At 46.9% G+C, this 25,043-nt stretch overlaps 1 protein-coding gene across 2 annotated transcripts in view; it reads right to left on the bottom strand.

Annotated features, from left to right (window-relative positions):
• The window catches only part of LOC144805402 (uncharacterized), a 284,002-nt gene that overhangs the window by 26,813 nt on the left and 232,146 nt on the right, over positions 1-25,043 (bottom strand). Inside the window, exon 2 of one of the 2 annotated variants that reach the window (XM_078671964.1) lies at positions 285-385. The exons of the other annotated variant lie outside the window; for it this stretch is intronic. The gene's annotated coding sequence lies outside the window, so the exon portion shown is untranslated. The remainder of the gene's footprint in view (positions 1-284; positions 386-25,043) is intronic. 2 annotated transcript variants of the gene reach the window in all.

Here is a 25,043-nt window from a genome sequence, read left to right on the forward strand (position 1 = left end):
GTGAGAGTACATGCAGGAAGGTTTGTCTTTCAAACCGCTTTTTGAAACAATGCTTCTTTCTTTAAGAAAACCAGATTTAGAGGAACTTCCAGGACGAGTTCATGTCAGCAATGCTCTCGCGCTGTGTGAAGTTCGGAACACAGCGTGAAAGCAAGGATGACGCATACGGCAGAACGGACGTCCTAGGGTGTTGCTGGGTATAAAAGCCACACCCGGACTTCCAGAAGGTGCTTAGCCTTCTAGCTTGCTTCGAGGCAACATCGCGTTTGCCTGAAAACACTCACCTGAGGTCGTCAGGGATTTTCCAGAGCTCCAAGTTGTTCAGAGTCTTCGGTTCTGCATCGCTGTCTGAGTCTTCGAGTCTTATCTGGCATCCATGATGTTTCTGCAAAAGGAAAGAAAGAAAGCTAAGTAAAACCCCTCTGATAAAAGGCGCCCACCGCTAGCAAAGACTTTACCTTTTGAACCTTTTGTAGTAAGAACAATTTTTGGACACTCTTTAATTTAAAGAGGAACAATTGAAAAACCTACAGTCAGCTAAAAATGATTGGACTATTCCAAGGTGTACAGCTACAGCAAAAGTGTTATAATGTTTTGAGTGTTTTGTTTATTTTCTTTTAGTTTATTAGAGAGAAGTCGTGCAGAGCATCAAGCAGGAGATTACTAAGTAAGTTTAATTAAGTAAGGTTCAGTGAAAAAGCTGAGTAAGGAAGTGATGCATAGAATGTTAACAACATTATTCGACGCATGTTCCAAGGGGCGAAATTCAACTGAGTCAAGCCTCTAAAAACAACACCTCCATAAAACAACAACCCTGCTGACCAGACTTCGCTCTCAACGACTCCCAGAACGCGAAGCCTACCTTGGTAGGTCGCAGGTAGGAACGTTTAGATGTTACAGCTTGGAATATGTTAGATGTTCATTAAGAAAGTAGGTAAACATAATAGGATGATTATTCTAAGGAGTTTCTTGTTGCTTCGCAGGTCGACTACAAGAAAACTCACTAGCGTCAGATTCCGGCCTCCCTCCCTAACTACTATCTTCCACCCTAGTGTAACTATAAGAATCACAGGTGGTCGGATAGGGTTTCTGGGAGTTTGGCTCATAGCGTCTTTGCAAAACCTATCAAGCACCTTACAGGTAAGGGTTCGAGAACACACAGGTAAGAGTGCTTTGATATACCTGACAGCTGGCTGTTCTCACTCAAGCAACAGCAAATAAACGTTGCTTCTTGACTGCTTACAACTGTGCTTGTCCATGCTTTATTTAGAATGTAGTTTGCTTGAACACACGGTGCCAAAACCCAGGACTCACCAAGTCGGAGCCCAGTTGGAGTAGCTACCATGGTTGGAGGGCCAGGAGAACCTGATGTTTTCGATGTGTATGCCTGGAGAGGGGAGACCGGTTGCAGTTCACAGCAAGTGACCCGCTTGGCTGAATCCCAATGAACCAGACCTCTGTTGCCTTCACACAGTAAAATACAGTTAACAACCAGGTAAGGAGACATTGAGTTTAAAATTTTGGGTGGTTCACGGTCCCCTTGAGTGGTTGTTTGCGGGTGGTTCGAGACCCCTGATCTGATTTGGTCTCATATTTAGTAACAGGTTTGAGTCCCCATTTCTTGTTATATCAGTTTCAATTGTGTTCCTCCTTACCATTGGTTGTTGAGTTAGTATAAATTGTGCCTGTGTAGGAACTTTTTGTAGCGACAAGTATTTATATTTATAAGTGGCACAGTCCACACCTCCACCCAGTAGTCCGGTGTGGTATGAAATTAAAAAAAGAGTCTCCGGCAGGCCTATTTCTGAAACAATGGCAGATGTAGGTAATTTAAATTTCACTAAATCCAATCCAGATTTGCAACGGCCAGGAATAAGATCTTTTGAAAAAGTGAAGTTGGGTTATTTGCAACAATATTTAATGGCTAGGGGAAAAGCAGGGAAAGATTTGATTGTTACAATATGAGGCCTTACAATGTTGGGATGAACATGCATGGGTCAACAACTATGGGGTCCACTGGGAGGGAACAGTAAAAAGAAAAAGCACAAGCCAACAAAAAAAAGAGAATGCAGGAAACTGGTATCGATAGGATAAGAAGCAGAAATGTTGGCTTGTAAAGCTTATGTTCATAAACACATAGATCGTACATCAGTTGTCCCCTCAGTTCCCAGCGGTCACGAGGACCCCTGACAATATCCTCTGCAGAATAAGTGCAGCTGCAAGAATGACATCCTTCTCATACTTTCCAACCCTAGAACTGCACCCACTGATCAACCAGAAGATTTAGATAGGACACTCCAATGACCAAAGAAGAACAGGATAGGCCCGAACACATACATCATACCATAATGAAAGAGGGTTCAAAGGCCTATGGTGACAAGATCCCCGCCAATTTTAACTTTCGGATGAAGTATCACCCACTAGGAATGTTCTTTGACCAAATAGATTATATGTGTAAGGATTGATTTATAACTTCCCCCCAAGTCAGGGTTATCCTCAATTATCCACACTCCAAGATGCTAAAGACATTGAGGAACGTTTTAAAGATACTCATTTACTCCTTTCGGGCCAGACGGCTTATTTATTGATGTTTACCAAACGGTAGACAAGATATTGGACTACATAAACCATAAAGAACAATGGTCCTCCGAAGCTAATGTAGAACAGATAGCAGCTCCCTTGTGCGTTATGCGCAGTAAAGCCCTGCCACTTCTAGAAGGACCATGCTCTGGAAGTGACAAATCCAACTATGTATGTACATGACCCATGGTCATGCAATGAACTAACTTTTGCCACTTAATACCCCGATATACGAGAAAACAAGGAGGGATGGTATTCCCATCCAGAACGCACATTGAGGGTCACTTCCATGAGATTGGATGATATAGAACAGATGTTTGGTAAAAATAAGAGCAGGAGGATAAGATGAAGAAGAAGAAACATAGGAAATGAAAACATAAAGTAGTAATATAACAGAGCAATAGGGGAGGAGGAAGAGAGGGAGGGGGCTCATATGAGGACCTGTTCAGCCCCTCCCAACTAGGGAACCCGTTTGCTCCAGGTACATGCTATAACTGCGGCAGTCCCGACCATTGGGTTTGAGATTGTCTATACCCCCGCTTACTGAGAAGGCGTGATAGGAGTAGGGGCAGGGGTAGATAGTAACTCCGGTTTCCGGCCATATGCAATAAAGGGAAAATGGCCCTAGGCAGAATAATAATTACTTTAACACCATGCGGCAACCACAAGCCCGAATGACCACGGTCATGATGCATAAAATACCACGCTATGATCATTACCATGGGGAAGATGAAAACTAGGGCGGCCCGAAAGGGGGATGAATAGAAATGTGTTTCCCCTAGATTTAAGAGGCTCATATGTGTTGGGGACTGTAGAGAACAACACCAATAAATTTCTCATACACACAGGTCCCACCACCTCTTCACTGACTAAACAGACCTTGCCCCAGGTCCCACTCTCCGGAAAGTAAATGTGAATGTGGGGTTTACCAATGTTGGTAATGTGTCACCATAAGTATATGATGTCATCCCTGGGTAGTGGGCACTCCTTGGGTTCTCGTGAAACAAGACTCCTAGTTTGTAGTTCAATTTAATTGTTCGTTTATTTCACATCATCATTGTATTTCATGATAACAATCCGTGGTACCAAACAATGTTTCAATTATTCAGTTTTCATAAACATATTTATATCCAGTTGCTCCAATGCATTTCAGGCAAGACGTGCCCTTCATCTGGGAGCTTTCGGTAAGCTGCTAACTTCGGCCTCGGTCGACCGAACAAACAGAGGAGGTGCACAGGTAGGTGCTTATGATGTACAGACAGAGGAGGTGCACAGGTAGGTGCCTATGAGGTATAAACAGAGGAGGTGCACAGGTAGGTGCTTATGAGGTATAAACAGAGGAGGTGCACAGGTAGGTGCTTATGAGGTATGAACAGAGGAGGTGCACAGGTAGGTGCTTATAAGGTACAAACAGAGGAGGAGCACAGGTAGGTGTTTATGAGGTACAAACAGAGGAGGTGAACAGGTAGGTGCTTATGAGGTACAGACAGAGGAGGTGCACAGGTAGGTGCTTATGAGGTATAAACAGAGGAGGTGCACAGGTAGGTGCTTATGAGGTACAAACAGAGGAGGCACACAGGTAGGCGCTTATGAGGTACAAACAGAGGAGGTGGACAGGTAGGTCCTTATGAGGTACAAACAGAAGAGATGCACAAGTAGGTGCTTATGAGGTACAGACAGAGGAGGTGCACAGGTAGGTGCTTATGAGGTATAAACAGAGGAGGTGCACAGGTAGGTCCTTATGAGATACAAACAGAAGAGATGCACAGGTAGGTGCTTATGAGGTACAGACAGAGGAGGTGCACAGGTAGGTGCATACGAGGTACAAACAGAGGAGGAGCACAGGTAGGTGCTTATGAGGTACAAACAGAGGAGAAGCACAGGTAGGTGCTTATGAGGTACAAACAGGAGGTGCACAGGTAGGTGCTTATGAGGTACAAACAGAGGAGGTGCACAGGTAGGTGCTTATGAGGTACAAACAGAGGAGGTGCACAGGTAGGTGCTTATGAGGTATAAACAGAGGAGGAGTACAGGTAGGTGCTTATGAGGGATAAACAGAGGAGGAGCACAGGTAGGTGCTTATGAGGTATAAACAGAGGAGGTGCACAGGTAGGTGCTTGTGAGGTACAGAGGTGGTGCACAGGTAGGTGCTTATGAGGTATAAACAGAGGAGGAGTACAGGTAGGTGCTTATGAGGGATAAACAGAGGAGGAGTACAGGTAGGTGCTTATGAGGGATAAACAGAGGAGGAGTACATGTAGGTGCTTATGAGGTATAAACAGAGGAGGAGCACAAGTAGGTGCTTATGAGGTATAATCAGAGGAGGTGCACAGGTAGGTACTTATGAGGTATGAACAGAGGAGGTGAACAGGTAGGCGCTTATGAGGTATAAACAGAGGAGGAGTACAGGTAGATGCTTATGAGGGATAAACAGAGGAGAAGCACAGGTAGGTGCTTATGAGGTATAAACAGAGGAGGTGCACAGGTAGGCTCTTTTGAGGTATAAACAGAGGAGGTGCACAGGTAGGTGCTTATGAGGCACAAACAGAGGAGGTGTTAAGGTTGGCTCTTTTGAGGTATAAACAGAGGAGGTGCACAGGTAGGTGCTTGTGAGGTACAAACAGAGGAGGAGCACAGGTAGGTGCTAATGAGGTACAAACAGAGGAGGTGCACAGGTAGGTGCTTATGAGGTACAAACAGAGGAGGGGCACAGGTATGTGCTTATGAGGTATAAACAGAGGAGGAGTACAGGTAGGTGCTTATAAGGGATAAACAGAGGAGGAGCACAGGTAGGTGCTTATGAGGTATATACAGAGGAGGTGCACAGGTAGGTGCTTGTGAGGTACAGAGGTGGTGCACAGGTAGGTGCTTATGAGGTATAAACAGAGGAGGAGTACAGGTAGGTGCTTATGAGGGATAAACAGAGGAGGAGCACAGGTAGGTGCTTATGAGATATAAACAGAGGAGGTGCAAAGGTAGGTGCTTATGAGGTACAAACAGAGGAGGTGCGTAGGTAGGCTCTTTTGAGGTATAAACAGAGGAGGTTAACAGGTAGGTGCTTATGAGGTACAAACAGAGGAGGAGCACAGGTAGGTGTTTATGAGGTATAAACAGAGGAGGAGTACATGTAGGTGCTTATGAGGGATAAACAGAGGAGGTGCACAGGTAAGCTCTTTTGAGGTATAAACAGAGGAGGTGAACAGGTAGGTGCTTATGAGGTATAAACAGAGGAGGAGTACATGTAGGTGCGTATGAGGGATAAACAGAGGAGGAGCACAGGTAGGTGCTTATGAAGTATAATCAGAGGAGGTGCACAGGTAGGTGTTTATGAGGTATAAACAGAGGAGGAGTACATGTAGGTGCTTATGAGGGATAAACAGAGGAGGTGCACAGGTAAGCTCTTTTGAGGTATAAACAGAGGAGGTGAACAGGTAGGTGCTTATGAGGTATAAACAGAGGAGGAGTACATGTAGGTGCGTATGAGGGATAAACAGAGGAGGAGCACAGGTAGGTGCTTATGAAGTATAATCAGAGGAGGAGTACATGTAGGTGCTTATGAGGGATAAACAGAGGAGGTGCACAGGTAAGCTCTTTTGAGGTATAAACAGAGGAGGTGAACAGGTAGGTGCTTATGAGGTATAAACAGAGGAGGAGTACATGTAGGTGCGTATGAGGGATAAACAGAGGAGGAGCACAGGTAGGTGCTTATGAAGTATAATCAGAGGAGGTGAACAGGTAGGTGCTTATGAGGTATAAAAAGAGAAGGAGTACAGGTAGATGCTTATGAGGTATAAACAGAGGAGAAGCACAGGTAGGTGCTTATGAGCCATAAACAGAGGAGGTGCACAGGTAAGCTCTTTTGAGGTATAAACAGAGGAGGTGAACAGGTAGGTGCTTATGAGGTATAAACAGAGGAGGAGTACATGTAGGTGCGTATGAGGGATAAACAGAGGAGGAGCACAGGTAGGTGCTTATGAAGTATAATCAGAGGAGGTGAACAGGTAGGTGCTTATGAGGTATAAAAAGAGAAGGAGTACAGGTAGATGCTTATGAGGTATAAACAGAGGAGAAGCACAGGTAGGTGCTTATGAGCCACAAACAGAGGAGGTGCACAGGTAGGTGCTTTTGAGGTATAAACAGAGGAGGTGCACAGGTAGGTGCTTATGAGGCACAAACAGAGGAGGTGTTAAGGTTGGCTCTTTTGAGGTATAAACAGAGGAGGTGCACAGGTAGGTGCTTATGAGGTACAGACAGAGGAGGTGGACAGGTAGGCTCTTTTGAGGTATAAACAGAGGAGGTGAACAGGTAGGTGCTTATGAGGTACAAACAGAGGAGGTGCGTAGGTAGGCTCTTTTGAGGTATAAACAGAGGAGGAGTACATGTAGGTGCTTATGAGGGATAAACAGAAGAGGAGCACAGGTAGGTGCTTATGAGGTATAATCAGAGGAGGTGAACAGGTAGGTGCTTATGAGGTATAAACAGAGGAGGAGTACATGTAGGTGCTTATGAGGGATAAACAGAGGAGGTGCACAGGTAGGCTCTTTTGAGGTATAAACAGAGGAGGTGAACAGGTAGGTGCTTATGAGGTATAAACAGAGGAGGAGTACATGTAGGTGCTTTTGAGGGATAAACAGAGGAGGAGCACAGGTAGGTGCTTATGAGGTATAATCAGAGGAGGTGCACAGATAGGTACTTATGAGGTATGAACAGAGGAGGTGAACAGGTAGGTGCTTATGAGGTATAAACAGAGGAGGAGTACAGGTAGATGCTTATGAGGTATAAACAGAGGAGAAGCACAGGTAGGTGCTTTTGAGGTATAAACAGAGGAGGTGCACAGGTAGGTGCTTATGAGGCACAAACAGAGGAGGTGTTAAGGTTGGCTCTTTTGAGGTATAAACAGAGGAGGTGCACAGGTAGGTGCTTATGAGGTACAGACAGAGGAGGTGTTAAGGTAGGCTCTTTTGAGGTATAAACAGAGGAGGTGCACAGGTAGGTGCTTGTGAGGTACAAACAGAGGAGGTGTACTGGTAGGTGCTAATGAGGTACAAACAGAGGAGGTGCACAGGTAGGTGCTTATGAGGTACAAACAGAGGGTGTGCACAGGTAGGTGCTTATGAGGTACAGACAGAGGAGGTGCACAGGTAGGAGCTTATGAGGTATAAACAGAGGAGGTGCACAGGTAGGTGCTTATGAGGTATAAACAGAGGAGGAGCACAGGTAGGTGCTCATGAGGTACAGAGGAGGTGCTCAGGTAGGTGCTTATGAGGTATAAACAGGAGGATGTGCACAGGTAGGTGCTTATGAGGTATAAACAGGAGGTGGACAGGTAGGTGCTTATGAGGTATAAACAGAGGAGGAGTACAGGTAGGTGCTTATGAGGTACAAACAGAGGAGGTGCTCAGGTAGGTGCTTATGAGGTACAAACAGAGGAGGTGCACAGGTAGATGCTTATTAGGTACAAAGAGAGGAAGTGTTAAGGTAGGCTTTTTTGAGGTATAAAAAGAGGAGGTGCACAGGTGGGTGCTTATGAGGTATAAACAGAGGAGGTGCACAGGTGGGTGCTTATGAGGTATAAACAGAGGAGGTGCACAGGTGGGTGCTTATGGGGTACAAACAGAGGAGATGCACAGGAAGGTGCTTATGAGGTATAAACAGAGGTGGGGCACAGGTAGGTGCTTATGAGGTATAAACAGAGGAGGTGTTAAGGTAGGTGCTTATGAGGTATAAATAGAGCAGGTTCACAGGTAGGTGCTTATGAGGTATAAACAGAGGAGGTGCACAGGTAGGTGCTTATGAGGTATAATCAGAGGAGGTGCACAGGTAGGTACTTATGAGGTATGAACAGAGGAGGTGAACAGGTAGGTGCTTATGAGGTATAAACAGAGGAGGAGTACAGGTAGATGCTTATGAGGTATAAACAGAGGAGAAGCACAGGTAGGTGCTTTTGAGGTATAAACAGAGGAGGTGCACAGGTAGGTGCTTATGAGGCACAAACAGAGGAGGTGTTAAGGTTGGCTCTTTTGAGGTATAAACAGAGGAGGTGCACAGGTAGGTGCTTATGAGGCACAAACAGAGGAGGTGGACAGGTAGGCTCTTTTGAGGTATAAACAGAGGAGGTGAACAGGTAGGTGCTTATGAGGTACAGATAGAGGAGGCGCGTAGGTAGGCCCTTTTGAGGTATAAACAGAGTAGGTGAACAGGTAGGTGCTTATGAGGTATAAACAGAGGATGAGTACATGTAGGTGCTTATGAGGGATAAACAGAGGAGGAGCACAGGTAGGTGCTTATGAGGTATAATCAGAGGAGGTGAACAGGTAGGTGCTTATGAGGTATAAACAGAGGAGGAGTACATGTAGGTGCTTATGAGGTACAAACAGAGGAGGAGCACAGGCAGGTGCTTATGAGGGATAAACAGAGGAGGTGCACAGGTAGGCTCTTTTGAGGTATAAACAGAGGAGGTGAACAGGTAGGTGCTTACGAGGTATAAACAGAGGAGGAGTACATGTAGGTGCTTATGAGGTACAAACAGAGGAGGTGAACAGGTAGGTGCTTATGAGGTATACACAGTGGAGGAGCACAGGTAGGTGCTTATGAGGTATAATCAGAGGAGGTGCACTGGTAGGTACTTATGAGGTATGAACAGAGGAGGTGAACAGGTAGGTGCTTATGAGGTATAAACAGAGGAGGAGTACAGGTATATGCTTATGAGGTATAAACAGAGAAGCACAGGTAGGTGCTTTTGAGGTATAAACAGAGGAGGTGCACAGGTAGGTGCTTATGAGGCACAAACAGAGGAGGTGTTAAGTAACCCTGGGCGTCCGAATCGGCTACGCCCACGGAGTAGGCGTAGTGTTGCCTCCTATGCATTTTGCGTAGACAGCGTAGCCGGCAACACTACGTCCACTCCGTGTGCGTTGCCGAGTCGGCCGCCACCCGCCTCCCTCCCGCCCTCTCCTACATACATTATTTAAGCAAACTACCCTTAATAAAACAATTTAAAGCACTTACCGTGTCCGGGGCTCCTCCGGGGCTCCCTCTTGGAATAGCGTCCCTTCCTAGATACCAATGCGCATGCGCGGCCGCCCGAGCATGCGCATTTCTCGAGAGAAATGCGCATGCGCGGCCGCCCCGCATGCGCATTGGTATCTATGATGACTCGATTCTAAGAGGGAGCCCCGGACGAGCCCCGGACACGGTAAGTGCTTTAAAATTGTTTTATTAAGGGTATTTTGCTTAAATAATGTATGTAGAGGAGAGCGGGAGGGAGGTGCGTAGTGGGGCTACGCGGAGTGCGGGAGTGGGCGTAGCTTCTCGCCCACCCCGCGTAGCTCTGCGGAGCCCCACTACGCCCACTACGCCCAGGGTTAGTGTTAAGGTTGGCTCTTTTGAAGTATAAACAGAGGAGGTGCACAGGTAGGTGCTTATCGGGTATAAACAGAGGAGATGCACAGGTAGGTGCTTATGAGGTACAAACAGAAGAGGAGCACAGGTAGGTGCTTATGAGGTATAAACAGGAGGTGCACAGGTAGGTGCTTATGAGGTACAAACAGAGGAGGTGCACAGGTAGGTGCTTATGAGGTACAAACAGAGGAGGTGCACAGGTAGATGCTTATTAGGTACAAAGAGAGGAAGTGTTAAGGTAGTCTTTTTTGAGGTATAAAAAGAGGAGGTGCACAGGTTTGTTATGTTATGTTATGTTTGTTATGTTACTTTGGTTTATATAGCTTATTAAGGAAAACAGTGGTCCTTGAAAAAAAGAAGTACTAGCAATTCAGATGGCATATAGACTCCAATCAGTACTATACCCGAGAGTTTTTTCAGTACCCAGCCGGGCCTGAATTTTTATTCAAAAATAGGAGTAAATACAGAGACCAAACAAGAGGTCTAATTCAAAAGTTGATAGGGTACAAGCCTGCACCTATCCACAGCACACACGAACAAGGTTCGGCGGTAGGAAATTAGGAGGAGAAAAAGAAAAGGTAAAGAATTTCAGGCAAAGAGAACGTGGGAGCCAATTGTCCCTTGCATCATTAGTACAATTCAAAGCAAGTGAAGACAAACAATAACTGCAACAAAAATAACATAATAGACAGGTTACAGAATTGTTAAAAAGTGTCGACGGCGTTTCGATCCCCTGGCTCCTATTGAACTGGGATCATCATCAGGACTTTCTAATTTTTTGCCTGTAAGAACTTTTGTCATAAGCCTTTTGGAGCCTTGATCACTATGTTTCAACGAGTAGATATCATAGGAGTATGCGGTGCCTCGATTACTAACTTGGTAACCATAATGTCATCAGAATTTTAGTGTGCTTCCATCCCGCAGTTGTAAGGATTAGTTCAGGTCTCACGAAGGTGGGTTGCACTTAGGCCCGCTCTGCGAAAATCGAAGGTCTATCGGGTACAGACAATGCTGCCTTGCTCCGGATCGAGCAGGAGTCCCTTGGCGTGCTCAATGGCAGTGAGCCGACTTCGCAGTGGTCCGGAAGGGATTTATATAGCGCCAGCTCACCAACAGGTCTCAAGGCGCTCCAGGTGGGTGCTTATGAGGTATAAACAGAGGAGGTGCACAGGAAGGTGCCTATGGGGTACAAACAGAGGAGGTGCACAGGTAGGAGCTTATGAGGTATAAACAGAGGAGGTGCACAAGTAGGTGCATATGAGGTATAAACAGTGGAGGTGCACAGGTAGATGCTTATGAGGTATAAACAGTGGTGGGGCACAGGTAGGTGCTTATTAGGTACAAACAGAGGAGGTGCACAGGCAGGTGCTTATGAGGTATAAATAGAGGAGGTGCACAGGTAGGTGCTTATGAGGTATAAACAGAGGAGGTGCACAAGTAGGTGCATATGAGGTATAAACAGTGGAGGTGCACAGGTAGATGCTTATGAGGTATAAACAGTGGACATGCACAGGTAGGTGCTCTTGAGGTATGAAAAGAGGATGAGCACAGGTAAGTGCTCACGGGGTGCAAACAGAGGAGGTGCACAGGTAAGTGCTCACGAGGTACAAACAGAGGAGGTGTTAAGGTAGGCTCTTATGAGGTATAAACAGAAGAGGAGCACAGGTAGGTGCTTATGAGGTACAGACGCCATCCAAAACCAAGCTGCCCGTCTCATTCTCTCCCTCCCCAAATCCTCTCACATTACCCCGGCTTTGAAATCCCTTCACTGGCTCCCCATCCGCTTTAGATCCCTTTTCAAACTAGCTTGCTTTGCCTTTCGTGCCCACTCTCGTTCTGCCCCTGTCTATATCACTTCCCTCATTTCTCCCTATGTTCCCAGTCGTACTCTCCGGTCTTCCTCTCTTTCCCTTCTTTACACTCCTCGCTTTCGCAAATCCAGATCCGGGGGCACTCGTCTCTCTGTCTTGGCTCCCCAGTTCTGGAACAGTCTCCCACTTCATCTTCGTTCCATTCCCATCCTTAGCCATTTCCGTAAAGCCTTAAAAACTTTTCTTTTTTCTTTGGCTTTCCCTTCTTAGGTTCCCTTGTGTCCCCCGCTGTGAGCTTTGTTCCAGGTCCCCCAGCGCCAGGAAGCCGCTTGGCAGCAGTGCGCTTTATTAAATATTGTTTCATTTCATTTCATTTCATTTCATTTCAGAGGAGGTGCACAGGTAGGTCTTTATGAGGTATAAACAGAGGAGGTGTTAAGGTAGGCTCTAATGAGATACAAACAGAGGATGTGCACAGGTAGGTGCTTATGAGGTACAAACAGAGGAGGTGATAAGGTAGGCTCTTTTGAGATATAAACAGAGGGGGTGCACATGTAGGTGCTCTTGAGGTATGAACAGAGGAGGAGCACAGGTAGGTGCTTATGAGGTACAAACAGAGGAGGTGTTAAGGTAGGCTCTTTTGAGATATAAACAGAGGGGGTGCACAGGTAGGTGCTCTTGAGGTATGAACAGAGGAGGAGCACAGGTAGGTGCTTATGAGGTACAAACAGAGGAGGTGTTAAGGTAGGCTCTTTTGAGATATAAACAGAGGGGGTGCACAGGTAGGTGCTCTTGAGGTATGAACAGAGGAGGAGCACAGGTAAGTGCTCACGAGGCACAAACAGAGGAGGTGTTAAGGTAGGCAGGCTCTTATGAGGTATAAACAGAAGAGGAGCACAGGTAGATGCTTTTGAGGTAGAAACAGAGGAGGAGCACAGGTAAGTGCTCACGAGGCACAAACAGAGGAGGTGTTAAGGTAGGCAGGCTCTTATGAGGTATAAACAGAAGAGGAGCACAGGTAGATGCTTTTGAGGTAGAAACAGAGGAGGAGCACAGGTAAGTGCTCACGAGGTACAAACAGAAGAGGTGTGCCGATAGGTGCGTGCTCCTCTCAGGGGCTGTTCCATCTGCACTGGGGGGGGAGGGGGGTATTCATGTATATTGTATCCTACTCCTACTGACTCACAAGGGCACTTGCTTGCATGAGTGTTACCACTTTACCCTTTTCTTGAGGAGACAAGGCCTCAGAATACACAACACCTTGAGGCCGCCTACCTCAAGGAGAAGATACAGGCGAGGGCCCATGTGTCAGAAAATATGAGCTTGGGAGACAAAAGATTCCGAAGAAAGACTCTTTCTCTGGGAGTTCCCACAACAGATCCAGGGGTTCATTAGCTGTTACTCCACTCTCTTAAACTCAGACTCCTTTCACAGCGCCTCTGGTACTGCACCTTCCCTCTAGGCACCCTTCCTGTAATGCTGGTCTCTCCTATAAATGATTGCAGACCTGAGGGCTGATGTAGAGTTTTCTGGACAGTCTCCGTTTTATTAAAGACCCAGTATTATCTCACCACAGCCGTCTTTGGCCTGCAGTCATAATGCCACCCTTGCTTCTTTTCCCAGCTCCTGTCACCTATGGTCATGTACTGTCCAGAGTCGTTGTTCCTATTATTTCACTCAGATGTTTTCAGCCACAGGAGCTCTTTACTTTATTGTTTGTTCTCCATTTTATTTTCAATGTGCATCATCAGAAAAGATTGCTGGCAGCAAGCCTGGGAGACTTAAATGTGATATAGAGAGCCTGGTTTAGTCTTCAGCAGTCAAGCATTCCAGTGGGTTCTGGGAATTGTAGTCTTATTGTTCCTGCATTTAACTTACTTTCATATAGCCAAAGCAAGGAAAGAAATGATAATGCTCACCGCTGGGTATTAAATAAAGTGGAGACTTTCGGAAAATCTAATCTCAGAGCATGCTACAAGATGTGTCATGGTAAGTGTGTTTTGGGAACATAATCAGGGGGCAGAAAAGAAAGAAGTGAGAAGAGAAAATATGGAAGGGAGAAAGAAGGGAAAAGAGCCCAGCACTTCCAAGGGGCAGCCTTAGAAAAAGATCAAATGAAGAACTTTGTATGGAGGCCTCTATGAGCCCTAATTTCACCACCTTCAGTGAGGGTGCAGGTCACACATGAACTGGCAGTGGGTACCTAATATTCAGGGCATTGCCAGAGAAGGGCCTACTGAGGGTAGAAGTCTGTCAAATGAGGGGAGCTGAGAAAAATACACACTTCTTTAGAGTTCTGTTCTTGCTCGAGAGCCCAAAACTTTCCTTTAGTTCATCAGACTGTATCACTGCATTGAAAGGCATGTATTAAAAGTGATAGTTCTCAAACATGGACTTAGAACACATTCGTGCCTTCCCCACCCTGAGACAATAGCATTACCAAACCAAGAGGCCAGTCAAGTGTCAGGTGCACCATCCATGTGACCTGGGCTATTATTATACATGGTCAACTCATAGTTTACTAAACCAAACATAAGATGTTTTGGACAGAGCACACACTTCTTTGAACTGCTCAAAGTTTTTGGGGGGTCATAGCTTCATACATATCTGAGATCATATAACAGCCCCCATCCCTCCAGCCACAAATTAACTGGCCCACTACAGCGGTGGAGAACAATTAGTTATAGCGGATGGGGATATAGTGGCGTAGGTAGGGCACTAAACCCTATGCGTCTACATATCTGTCCCACGTTTTGAGAGATGCAGCTACTGGTGTGCTGATGTATGTGTTAAGGGGGCTTTGGCATTTCTCCAGTCACACCAGGTCACACAGGGGCCTGCGGATGATTGTCGGTCCATTAGTCGCCAGATGTTTGTCGAGGCCATCGTGAACCACTGTCTGACCGCTCGCTGTTGAGCTGCTGAATAGTAGTGAGGTGTGCTAGGGACCGCTGATGCGGTGGTCGGCTGGATAGGTACAACTATGTTTATTAGTACCTATTCTGTGAATTCTTATCGACTTTTGCTACTTTCCGACTCAAGATTTGGGCAATTCCAAGAATTGGATGAGGTAGGCTCGCTCTCGTAGTGTGACACGCTTCATCATAGGCCACCTCGTCCCACCCTGGTAAGATGATACTACCAGGGCAGACTCAAACTCAAATGGGACTGTCTTTAGAGAGTTCTTAGAAATTATCTATCTGGTCATTATCTGGGATTCAGTTCTCCTACTTAAAAATACCTTGGGATAAACCACAAGAGATCCTTTATTAGGTGATACCCTAGGTATGAGTAAAAATACATAAAGACTATGTTCAGGGGATGTTACTGAGTACCATGACCCTTATGTACCTCTGAGGTGCCAACATGTTTCAGCCCACAGTTAGCCTAAAAAAGACTCAGGCATTCATCAGGGCTTTTATTAGGATCCCTATGTTAGACAATCTAGTAAATTTAAAGGAAAGGACCTACCTCCACTTGTTAATCAAAGGTAATTTACCTAATCCAGAGAGGCCCTTTGCCTCATGGTCTGTTCAGGGATGGGCAACCCCTATTGTCACATTTTCATCACGGAGATTCACTCTCCATATACCTACCTTGCCCCCAGACAAGACCGCCTGCCTCCCTCAGCTGTGTCATCAATCTTTTGGGAAGTCTCAAGTTTTTCACCACCATATAATCTCAATCAATTTATTTTGAATTTATTGTAGATAAGACGTTTCCTGCCAGAGTGGAGGGCTTGGATTAGATTGAGGAGTTACGTGAGAATGCTCATTTTGATGGTATTGATTCTGCCTAACGAAGCGTGCATTAGGTTCCCCCACATTTGCAGACTCTTGGTAATAGCTGTAAGCAGAAGGGGGTAGTTAGCTTTTAACAGTTCTGGCAAGGTCTATGTAATCCGGACTCTCTGGCAAGTAATAAAGGGGCGGGCACAATAAACAGGGAGATTGGCGGCCAGTCCATTGGCCTCGTGTTGCCACTGTGAGTTTCAGAATTTCTGATTTGTCGTAGTTTACTTTATAGCCGGAAGCTGTGCCAAAGGGTTGTAGCGAGTACATTACTGCTGGAAGCAAGGCGCCCGGGTAAAACTTTAAGAGAACATGGTTAGCAGATAGTGAAAATTTGAAATCTCTGGCACCAAATGTAATTCTTGTTGCTGCTTGATGAATCCTACAGACTAGAGGTTCTATGGATAATGCAAATAAGAGCGGTGACATGGGACATACCTGTTTGGTGTCTCTTGTGAGTAGAAATTGTTTTGATATGAGTCCATTTTGCACCACTCTAGCTTTTGGATGGGCAGAGTTTGAAAAAAACATGGTCAGAAACGTGGGTCCAAACCCCATTTCCGAAGTGTCTGGCGCAGGAAACACCAATCCCCCTATCAAGGGCCTCTCTGCTTCCAATGATAGGAGCACCACTAGAGAGACCTTTTCTATGAGGTGTAAGGCTATGTGGAGTAGTATGGCTCACTGGTTAGAGGCGGCAGACCCGGGAGCAGAGGACGGCCCGGGACCAGGGTTCAATTCCTGACGCGGCAGGGTCGTAGACCAGGGTCAACGGACTCGATAATTCTCGCCTCGGTGCCTACTCTAACCAGGGATCACACTTGGCAACTCTGGGCATTAGCTTGCCTCATCTCCACAACGGCCCCCCACATACGCCGGGGATGCCTGGCTCCACCTTGGGGACTCCCAGCAGGGACCATCCCACAGGGAGCGCCAGGAGACCTATGGACGGGTAGCAGTGCGCTTTACAAGCTCAAATACATTTACATACATTTACATTTAAGGCTGTTTGGGTATTGTCAGGGTTTGGCATGCAGGGATAAATTCACCTGGTCTGGTTGCACCAGTGTGGAGCACCTCATTAAGCCGAGTGGCCATGATTTTTGTTTAGAGTTTAGCATCTATGTTCAATAAGACTATGGGTCGGTATGAGGTGCATCGCCTTGCGTCCTTGTTGGATTTAGGAAGGACAGGAACCACAGCTTCGCTCATGGTTGGGGAAATCTTCCCCTCTGTGGTGCAGCAGTTGAACAGCAGTTGTACAGGGAGGTCAGTTTTGGTGAAAGTAGAGGGGGGTATATTTGATAAAATTGGGCCGTAAGGATATCAGAGCCTGGAGTTTTATTCAATTTGATCGCTTTGGAATCTGGGAGGATCGGATACTCTAGGGAGTCTCTTTGGACGCGGTGATACGATGGGACGGCAGACTTTAACGCTCCGCCTCAAAGTCCTTATCTCCTTCTCTAGGGTTTACACATCTAGTTTGTGGAATCTGATGCTCTCAGGTGTAACTGCTATGAAATGCCCCCGAATAATCGCCTTAAACGCATCTCCTCCCTCATTATCCTAGAAGTATTCTGTTATGTGTCAGCCTAATCTGTTATTCCTGGTAGCCGTGTCCCTGAGTAGCCACAGGTGACGCCTTTTGTTCCCTGGGTGTCTTTTGACTCAGAGATTGAGCCAGATCGTGGAAGGTGCGTGGGCCCAAACTGCTGTGGATCCAATCTCTGCCGAGCGGGTCTGACCCATAAGGGTGTTACTCACTAACACATAATCTATGCGGGAGTGGGTGTTGTGAACTGGGGAGGAGAATGTATAAGTAGTTTGACCTTCATTTAGCTCTTGCACGGCACTTTGTAGGCTAAGCTGAGCTACCACTCTCTTAAATTTCTTAGAGAAGAGTCTTGTCCTCCTTGTCCGTCTCTTTGTGGATACTGCACCAATTTAAATTCCCCGGTCAAAATAAGTTCTCCTCGTGCTACTCTTGCTATTCTTTTCAGGAAACTGATGAGGAAAGCATCCGGAGCAGTGTTAGGAACCTACGGGTAGCTATGATGAGAGGATATCCCTCCAGAGTCCCTACCAAGATCAGGGATCTACCATCATTGTCTCTGTGGACTTGTGAGACTCTCATGGGAAGGTTGCGCGTAATCTATATGGCCGCCCCTCTTTGTTTAGTGCTAGCCGAGAGTGATAACTGGGGGATAGTCCCTGTGCTTTAACTTCCTCTGGTCTTTGCGTATGAGGTGGGTTTTCTGGAAGCAAACTATGTCTGGTTTAATCTCTCAGAGGGTACACCAGATGGCCCCCGCTTATTGGGCGAGTTCAGACCTCGGGTGGTAAGTGAGGCTATCTGTAATATTGTCGAGTTAGAGGTAATATACAGTGCTTGCGGTGGGGCATTGGTTTGGATAGGCTAAAGGGTTGTGGTGGACATCAGGTATCAGAGCGCTTTACATAGCACCAGTTGCGTTACATGAGGACACATTCATTTTTGTTAGGCAAGGGGAGATTAAGTGATTTACCCAGAATCACATGATGTTGAGCGCCATTGCTGAGATTCTAACCCAGATCCCCTGATTCAAGTTCGACCGCCCTAGCCGTTAGGCCAACTCCTCTCCCCTGCATAGTGAGTGTGGCTTGCTCCAGAGTGGCATCCCCCATTTTGTGTGTCTGGGCGGCGAGTGTGTCTTGAGTTTTCGCAAAGGGGGTTTTGACACCCAATTCCCCGCGGTCAAGGGTCCCCCGTGTCATCGATAGTTACGCCCAGCAAAGTCACTGCTCGCTGCACCTCAGAGATGTTGTGTCTTTTATCTCCCAGCTCAAAGGACATTTTAAAGGGATGTGTCCTGCGCTGTAGTGTAACCTGAGTGACGTCCTGACAAACCGTGCAAGAATGAGCTTGGAAGCGTACTTCCCCCACGTTTCTGGCTGTCTGTAGTATTTTTTCTTTGAAGGTAAAGCAGTGAAATTTAACTAGCACAACCCGGGGTCTATGTTTGCAGGTTTGTCTCTTGAGGTCCACTCGATGCACCCTGCCAATCCTCACCTCCAGGTGATTGTCGCCCAACAGGGTGGAAGGCATGCCAACCAAGAAGTGTTTGAGGCTGGCTTCATAGACTTCTTCACTAAGACCCCACAGTCGTAGGTTTTCTTTCCAAAAATACTTCTCCAGATCTTCTAGCTTGTCGGAAATGTTTTTAAGCAGCTCCTCCAGGGTTGCACATCCCCCAGCTGTTGTGGGCATTCGTGACTGTCTCCATTTGGGTCTTCGTCTCTAGTACACGCTGCCCCACTAAGTCCACATCAGCATGCCAGTTGGCGAATTTGGCCCCCACATCTGTGTGCATTTACGGGAAACCATCTTTGCCCGCCCCCTCTAAAATGATGCATTTAAAGGTGCTCTGTTTTGTGATGATAGCTAGGAAAAAAGAGGAAAAGTGAAATGTAAAATTGCCTAGGATCACATAGTTCTGTCACAACGGGAAGCCAGAATGTATCCCAAGAATCTGGTGTCAGGCTGTGCAATTCAGCCAGTTGATGGGTATCTCTTCCCCTCTCCAGTGTCACATCAAATGTTACTGCTTTGTCTTTACTTCTTGACACATGAGGTTTAGTGTGGGTAGCAGTCAGAAGGCGTGGCTCGTTTTCGCCCAAGGATCCAAGCCCACCTCTGTCACATGCTGGCAATTAAAGGGACAAAAGCATTGCTTCAAGATTGGTAACTTTCTATCTAAACCATATTTTAATACAGTGGACTATGAGACTGGTTGTTCTCTCCCCTTGCGTAAAATAAAATGTTTGTTGAGTTACAGCCCTGTTTTATCATCACAAACTTACTACCAGTGTTTAGTTCGATTTAACTTTTTCCAATCTCTGTTGCAGATAAAGGAGTAGAGAAATATGTTTAAACGTGATCACCCAGTGTCATGTATATTTCATAGCACTTATATGAGCCTGCTTCTAAGCACTACTAATGTTATCAGATAAGAGACAGATGGAGATAGTGAGGCCCAAGATACTCTTTAATTCTAATTCAATAATCAAGTTACTTCCTTTGTGCTCTGGACTCACTAAAGATAGCGGTAACGAGCGGAGAAGGCTTAACCCGGGGTGCTGTAGAGGGACAGCACCCTCGGATGCAGTATAACACCATTGTCAAATGTATGAATGTTATGTAGAAGACAGGCTTCATTAAGAAGGCAGTATGAAATGAAACCCTCAAAATAACCCCACAAGTAACTCTGAACACCATGGACGGGCTTCTCCTATGTCCACCTTCCACGCCGTTTGGCTCTCGCACCCCACACTGCTGTCTTCAATGTGGCCCTCTGCCACATGAAAGACCAGACTTTTTGGCCCCTGGGTAATTGTTTGTGAGGACCCATGGTTTGGAGGCTCAGTGAGAGAGACAATGTGCTGATCACTCACACTGAGCAGGGCCTCCCTGACCTGTGGGAAGGTCTTGGTGGAATATAGTTTCCCATGAGATTCCAGCCAACAAACCAGGAGGCTGCTGTGTGCTCTGCATTCTCCTCGTTCTTGTGCTCTCCATTTTATTCAGTCATTGTAATTCATTTTTGTGCAACAGAATTCATATGCTAATGTGTGTGTTTTACATCACGAGATGAATTCTGACCCTTTCCGGGATAAATAACAAGGTGTATTGCACCTCAATGCACAGACATCGCATCAGAGGATATCTTCAGATTCTCAGACAGAGTAAGGCGGGTGATGCACTCATCTGACCCCCCTAAAGGTCATGGACTTCTCGCTCAGCTCTAGTCCATCTCTGCACTCTTGAAGTATCGAACGCCTGTTGAGAAACATACCTAGGCACTTTTCAGGCTGAATAGGTTTAACTTTGGCCTTAGAAGGGGGGGGCCTTCATCATACACTGATTATATCAAAATCCCTCAACCACATTACCATTCTTTTCTATTCCACTGTTGAATTGCTCATATCAACATGTATGCATAATATCTCTATCTGGATAGGGCATTCATTTTGATTAACTCCTTCTAAAGTGTATAGGGTGGATTTTTTCGGTGTGGTCACTCAGGTGGGGAAGAGGCCCTGGAAAACACACTTATAAATAATCCTGTAAGTCTCACACGACTGAGCGTTGCCCGATACACTCTATGTGCGAGAAAGAGGTGGGATGTGTGTGGGTTACAGTCCACCTGATTTCCTTCCTCATAACTTTGGGATTAGTGAAGTCTGCGCTCCTCAGAGAGTTAGGATTGCTAAACCTGGCCCATATTGGGTCTTATATGTGCAAAAACACAACATAGCTTCCAACTTGGGGCAGAGTTTGAGTACCCCTGGAGGACACAAACCAGATCATACCCATTGTAATATGGATTATATCCCTCTCACCTTAGGAGCTCCCTACTAGCTGTAGGTTTTATTAAACACTTAATACATAATTTCCACATTTCCATTTGAGCAGTTTGGCTCACATTCAGAATCAGTCCAGAAACGTCACAAGGCGAAGGAGGAAGACCAGGAGCACATCCACTTAGGGACAGTGGTGTGTATGAGACCCAGGTGTAAGGAAAAGCAAACAAGAATGTGTTAAAAGAAAATCTGAATTAGTGGGGAGCACCAGCAGGAAATGTCACATGCTGGAGAGGCTTACTGGTGCATAAAAGAGTGAGTCATCACAGAGCAGCCACTGCCCTTCTTCAGCCTTAGGGAAGAGGGACCATGGGTGGGCAGTGCAAAACCTTCACTGTACGCGGAGAAACTGCCGCTTGGAGGCAGGTGTTTAAAAACAGCTACAGCAAGCAGTAATAATCACAAAAATACTGGCCAACAACAAAGGCTACATTTCAATTGTAATAAAGTAGGGTAGTTGAGAAACTGCACAAAAATTAATTATAACAATTATAACTCATGTTGAAACGTGGAGCACTGGCACCCCGTAGCTGGCCTGGTTGCCGATGCGTCTGTGTGCCGTCCCTGCCCCGCGGCTCCCTGTAGCAGCACGCTTAGCAGCTGCTCATGCCCCCTTCAGCAATCCACGCTTTTACTCAATGTCGGCGGCGTCTCTCCCAGCAACCTCGCAAAACAATGGTCACATGGTTGCCGGGAGCGGATCATGCGTCGCTAGCTGGCTGGTAGAACAGGCAGCTGAGGAAGTTTATATGTCTCGTTGTCCCCGCCTCTGTATCAGCCTAGGGCGGAGTAGAAGGGAAGAGCGCGGCTAACGTCAAAGCGGTAGATAGGTATGCGGCCGCTATGAATACTCAGCTTGGCGTGCCGCACTATATAAAAACAAAATACATTTAAAAAGCATTTTAGCAGCGCGCACGATAATAAAGTTGCGCAGCCGCCATATGCGCTTTAAAAAAAAATAATGTAAAAAAAATAATAATAATTTAACAAGCAACGCTAGGTGGGATGCAGATTTTACCCCCCAAAAAAGCACACATTCAAGCGATAATAAAAAAGTCTACCTCTCCGTCTCCTTATTAGTGTTGAAGCTGCCGCGATGTTAAACGGCCAATACACGAATGGTAAAAAAAAAGTGCTTCCCCAGTAATTAAAGGACACAGTGTAACGCCGCAAGCAAAAGATCCAGACTGGATGGGCGTCTCAGAAGGAGACAGGGCGGTAACAAGGAGGGACTAAGATGCCTCATTTACAATCAAAAGCCAGCGTTTAGCATGAACGATGACGCAAGCCAATAAGAATGATGGGGGGGGCTTAAACTCCACTTCTGAAATCTCCACGATTACAAGATACTTTGCAGAGCGAGCAGTGCAAGCGCTGCATCGCTAGGAGAGACCTAAAATAGTAGTGCATGAAAAGCAAGCTATGAAGACAGAGATGCCAGCCAAACAAAGAGATGGTAAAAAAGGTATGGCTCCATGGAGGGACAAACACATGATTGGCAAGCTGTGGCACAAATAAGGAGCACACAAAAATGAGTGACCGGTAAGCCAACCAACTGTAAGAAATGGGCGGGCTGAAAGCCCCTGTATGCTCTTTTAAGCTACAATATGCCTCGCTACAGACAGTGCAGGCTCCATTTAGTAGGCTCGACCTTGAAAGTACTTACCCATACAAATCACTGATTCAATGCAATGTGGTGGCCAAAGAGCTGCACAGCTTCGAAGTCTTAACAGAAAGTCCTAAGACAGCATCACACATGGGAGGGGCCACCAAACACACATACAACTCAATTATCCTTTAAAGTGGCTAGACAGTGTAGGATGCTCATGGGAATTCTGTTACAGATAATATTCCAATTGGGACCTAACCCGGTTTGAAATCACAGGATGCACACCACAAATGACACAGCTAGGGGGCGGACGCCGAGCCCCAGTCCTCAGGTCTCGGCTGGCTTTCCTCCAGAAGCCATGATTAAATCTCAGAAGCACTCTGATAATCCCAAGTGCCTATAGCTCAGATTCAGATCACTACCTTGAGAGATCAAGGATTAGGGTGACCCTGTCCAAAAAGAGAAAATGGTGCCTACACAAACAAATGGACGAGACTGGAAACTAGACCGGTAACCAAATGAGTAAACCCTGGCTGTGGATACTACAAAAAAGCTTAAAGGGCAGAACCAATTCAACTTAGCAGGAATGCATACATCAGAGAGGGGTCCTTCCTTATCCAGAATCCCGGGAGATCATTGTATACGTAGCCAATCCCATGATGCCGATGGTCCAGCAATGGACTACTGAACTGTCACCAAAGAGCCAAAAGGGGTGCATTTGTGTATTGAATGCCGGACAGTTGCGAGCTTATGCATCCTGTCCCATGTACTCCTAGCCAGACAGAACCGCACACAAGGTGCATGAAGGTCCTTCTCCTCTTGTTGATGTAGAACATGCCCACCACTGTACTCATGCAGATCTGCACAGCTTCAGCATACTGAGGTACAGGCAAGTCTACGAGACTTGATTACAACCCATGGCCACCCACCAGCAGGACAAATCGGGTCAGCTGTGACTGCGGCTGACGACTTTCATGAGTTGACAGGAGAGGCTTTGCACTGAAGGTAGTCCGGCGTGACTCCACCAGACACAAGGATCTGAGAAATGCAAGGAACTACACCGGCCACCAAGGAGCTACTGAGCTCAAAGGGCAACTATAAATCCTGGATCTCTTCCATGTTCAAGAGATGGTGCAGTGCCAGGCTTTGTGGCCACAACCTCCTCTAGAGCCTGGAATACTGGAGACTGAACAACACTGCCGCAATGAGCTCTATGGATCCTACAGGTCAACACTGCCGCAATGAGCTCTATGGATCCCACAGATCAACACTGCCGGGATGAGCTCTGCGGATCCCACAGGTCAACACTGATGGGATGAGCTCTGCGTATCCCACAGGTCAACACTGCCGGGATGAGCTCTGCGGATCCCTCAGGTCAACACTGCCGGGATGAGCTCTGTGGATCCAACAGGTCAACACTGCTGGGATGAGCTCTGCGGATCCCACAGGTCAACACTGCCGGGATGAGCTCTGTGGATCCCACAGGTCAACACTGCTGGGGTGAGCTCAGCGGATCCCACAGGTCAACACTGCCTGGATGAGCTCTGTGCATCCCACAGGTTAACACTGACGGGGTGAGCTCTGTGGATCGCACAGGTCAACACTGCCGGGATGAGCTCTGCGGATCCCACAGGTCAACACTGCCGGGATGAGCTCTGTGGATCCCACAGGTAAACACTGCCGGGATGAGCTCTGTGGATCCCACAGGTCAACACTGCTGGGATGAGCTGTGTGGATCCCACAGGTCAACACTGCTGGGGTGAGCTCTGCGGATCCCACAGGTCAACTCTGCCGGGATCAGCTCTGTGGAAACCACAGGTCAACACTGCTGGGATGAGCTCTGCGGATCGCACAGGTCAACACTGCTGGGGTGAGCTCTGCGGATCCCACAGGTCAACACTGCCTGGATGAGCTCTGTGCATCCCACAGGTTAACACTGACGGGGTGAGCTCTGTGGATCGCACAGGTCAACACTGCCGGGATGAGCTCTGCGGATCCCACAGGTCAACACTGCCGGGATGAGCTCTGTGGATCCCACAGGTAAACACTGCCGGGATGAGCTCTGTGGATCCCACAGGTCAACACTGCTGGGATGAGCTGTGTGGATCCCACAGGTCAACACTGCTGGGGTGAGCTCTGCGGATCCCACAGGTCAACACTGCCGGGATCAGCTCTGTGGAAACCACAGGTCAACACTGCTGGGATGAGCTCTGCGGATCGCACAGGTCAACACTGCTGGAGTGAGCTCTGCGGATCCCACAGGTCAACACTGCCGCAATGAGCTCTGCGGATCCCACAGGTCAACACTGCTGGGGTGAGCTCTGTGGATCCCACACGTCAACACTGCTGGAGTGAGCTCTGCGGATCCCACAGGTCAACACTGCCAGGATGAGCTCTGCGGATCCCACAGGTCAACACTGCTGGGGTGAGCTCTGCGGATCCCACAGGTCA

The sequence above is a fragment of the Lissotriton helveticus genome (assembly GCF_964261635.1).
Source record: "Lissotriton helveticus chromosome 1_1 unlocalized genomic scaffold, aLisHel1.1 SUPER_1_unloc_1, whole genome shotgun sequence".
NCBI lineage: Eukaryota > Metazoa > Chordata > Amphibia > Caudata > Salamandridae > Lissotriton > Lissotriton helveticus.